Genomic DNA, 3,866 nt, shown 5'->3' with positions numbered 1-3,866 from the left:
CCGTCTTGCCGAGGTTCAGCTTGAGGTGGTGATCCGTCATCCACACTGATATGTCTGCCAGACATGCAGAGATGCGATTCACCACCTGGTTATCAGAGGGGGGAAAGGAGAAGATTAATTGTGTGTCGTCTGCATAGCAATGATAGGAGAGACCATGTGAGGATATGACAGAGCCAAGTGACTTGGTGTATAGCGAGAATAGGAGAGGGCCTAGAACAGAGCCCTGGGGGACACCAGTGGTGAGAGCACGTGGTGCGGAGACAGATTCTACATTATTATACAGATTATATCTGTATTCTGTTAGACAGGTAACTCTCAATACACGATATACATTAGCATAACACATACATTTTGACAGCAGTAGACTATGAGCAATAATATCAAAAGCTGCATTGAAGTCTAACAAAACAGCTCCCACACGCTTCTTATTATACATTTATTTCAGCCAATCAGTCATTTGTGTAAGTGCTGTACATGTTGAGCGTCCTTCACTATAAGCATGCCGAAAGTCAGTTGTTATTTGTTTACTATGAAATAGTATTGTATCTTGTCAAACAATTTTTTCCAAAAGTTTAGTAACAGTTGGTAGCAGGTTGATTGGTCAACTCTTTGAGCCAGTAAAGGGTGCTTTGGCATTCTTGGGTAGCGTAATTATTTTTGCTTCCCTCCAGGCCTGAGGGCACACACTTTCCTGTAGGTTTAGATTGAATAGATGGTAAATAGGAGAGGCAGTAATATTAGTCCACAATCATCCTCAGTAATTTTCCATCCAAGTTTTCAGACCCAGGTGGCTTGTCATTGTTGATAGACAACAATGATTCGTTCCACACTCACTTCACGGAATTCAAAACTACAACGCTTGTCTTTCATGTTGGCATGTCATGCCTAAATTTGCTTATCTTGTCAATGAAAAGCATTTAAAAGCATTAAAGTAGTTGGGAATATCAGTGGGTTTTGATGAATGAGCCATCCGATTCAATGAGTTAACATTTTTGCCCTAAATTTCATTTAAGGTGCTCGTTCTGCCCCTGAGCAAGGCAGTTAACCCACTGTTCCCTGGGTGCCGAAGACATGGATGTCGATTTAAGGCAGCCCCCTGCACCTCTCTAATTCAGAGGGGTTGGGTTAAATGTGGAAGCCGCATTTCAGTTGAAGGCATTCAGTTGTACAACTGACTTTCCAAAGCTTTGTACTATCGTTCTTCATATATTTCATCTTTGTTTCATAGTACAGTTTCTTCTTCTTTTTGTTTAGTTTAGTCACATGATTTCTCAATTTACAGTACGTTTGACGATCAGCTGTGCAGCAAACTTAGTTGCCATTTCTTTTGCCTCATCCCTCTCAACCATACAATATTTCAATTCCTCATCAATCCACAGGGATTTAACAGTTTTTACAGTCATTTCCTTAATGGGTGCATGCTTATTAGTAACTGGAAAAAGCAATTTCATAAATGTGTCAAGTGCAGCGTCTGGTTGCTGTTCATTACATACAACAGACCAGCAAATATTCTTCATAACTTCAACATAGAAATCACTACAAAACCTCATACACTATATTTGGCCCAACCTTTGGAACTTCGGTTTTCCTAGATATGGCTACGATATTATGATTACTACATCAGATACTTCTATGGATGCTCAGGTGCGCACGCACCCTCAGCATTATCAGGACAGAAAAAACAGACACATGCTCATTGCTCACTCCAAACAAAAGACAACGAAAACATTTACAAAATCTCATAAATGATGGTTATGAAATAAACCAAAACTTGTTTCTTACAAGTGTAGCAGGTTGTGAACTCTGCAAACAACGTTTCCACTTCGAGAATGAGAACGGTAAATGACTGTAAATAATACATGCATTGGCCATATTAACAGAAATATATGTAACCAAATGACAGGGATTAATGGTACAGTTATTACTGGTGACATACATAATGGGCAATTGATAATATCAAAACATCTAAGGGCAAACAGTTCACACAATGAAACAATGAATGTACAAGAATTGGTGGGAGACAGCTGAGCCATTCTGGACAGAGACTGGCCTATATCTTCACCACACACCCTCCCCTTCTTCTTGTCTCAACATTTTAAATTATACTCAAGATACATTATATTCCCACATATTTTAGACACTTTTCACTGACAGCCGCAACTCAATAATCAGCTAGGCCTACTGCCACACACGCTTCCCAAATAGGTCTACGAGCTTGTGATTTGAAACAATCCACAGCTATTTATTTTAAAGAAGCTAATGATCCTCGATTCCTCTGTAGTATTTTTAATTATTTTATTTATTTATGTTTATACACGAGTAATTATATAAGTTGTACAGCAACTACATAATAATTTCCGGATGTGCCTAGCTATTACTGCAGGGCTGATGAAGAAGCGATACCATGTTTAAATGTATGCTTATTTATGCGAAACGCACACGAATGGCCGTTGTTTGGTACGCCAAGCTGCCGCCACACAGTGGCAGCTAGGTTGAGTTGGTAAGCTAGCTAGCTTGTAGCGTTCTAGTAATACCAAGGGAGAGGGATGCCTGGGTGAGGCAGTCCGAATCTCACGTGGTATAGCTGGCTAGGCTAACAATCTTCCTAGACGGCGTGAGTGCTGAGACACAGTTATCTAGGGAAAGTGACCTGTTCGAGTTTTAAATGGTCGACGGATGACTAGTGCCCGGTGGCCTCGATAACGAGCATGGCAGTGGAGGATATCTTGACATTGTTAGCACCAGAGTATGGTGGCCAACACACACACACTACCTGGTGGACTAATCCTGGACCTATATACTAGGCGGTGTCAGACAAAGGCCCAAATTGACAAAGACTCCAGTCACCCAAGTCATAGACTGTTCTCTCTGCAACCACACAGAAAGCAGTACCGGAGCGTCAATTCTAGGTCCAAAAGGCTCCTTAACTGCTTCTAACCCCAAGCCATAATTAATCAAATAGTCACCCGGACTATTGGCATTTACATCCCCCCCTTTGTTTTTACACTGCTGCTACTCGCTGTTTATTATCTATGCATAGTCACTTTACCCCTACCTACATGTACAAATTACCTCGGCTAACCTGTACCCCCGCACATTGACTCGGTACCGACACCCCCTGTCTATAGCCTCATTGTTATTGTATTGTGTTATTAGTTTTTTTATTTAGTCAATATTTTCTTAACTCTATTTTCTTAAAATTGCATTGTTGGTTAAGGTCTTGTAAGTAAGCATTTCACTGTAAGGTCTACTACACCTGCTATATTCGGCGCATGTGACAAATAACATTTGATTTGATTCAAGTCAGCACAAGACAAGGAAGCCCGATATCGTCCGATATAAAAGGGATAGGTAGGAGAGAGCTGTCACAGCCTTGGGGGGCGAATTTCACACTCCAACCCACAGGTCACAGGCTGTTGGTTACAGACTGACAGTACACACAATAGCTTTAGATTACCCAACCGGTACCTGGGAAGACCAATCAGAAAAACGGGAGACGCAGAGCAATCAGCTAAGCTAACTTTGCGAGAAGAAATAAGAGACCGTGCATGGTTTTACATGAACCGCGGGGCACGTCCTACCACGCTGTCACATCACTGGCGTGACTTTGTTGTTATTATTACTCGACCTGCGCAGAGCGAGAGGGATATAATCCATACTTTCAACTGCACTGACAATTATATTTTGGGTTCTGATGGGGTACGACAGTTGAGCTAAGCTCATGAGGCATTTCTAAGTTAAATTCTTCAAGAATTAATGGGTATACATTACATAATTCATTTAAAAGTCAAAAAAATATATCTAGCCATCACAGATTGCTCCTTTAAAGAACAGACTCCCACAAAGAAAACAAGTGATAAGCAAAA

The sequence above is a fragment of the Salvelinus fontinalis genome, chromosome 13, assembly GCF_029448725.1.
Source record: "Salvelinus fontinalis isolate EN_2023a chromosome 13, ASM2944872v1, whole genome shotgun sequence".
Classification (NCBI taxonomy): Eukaryota; Metazoa; Chordata; class Actinopteri; order Salmoniformes; family Salmonidae; genus Salvelinus; species Salvelinus fontinalis.
The sequence above is the reverse complement of the archived record's forward strand: the minus strand, read 5'-3'. Positions refer to the sequence as shown.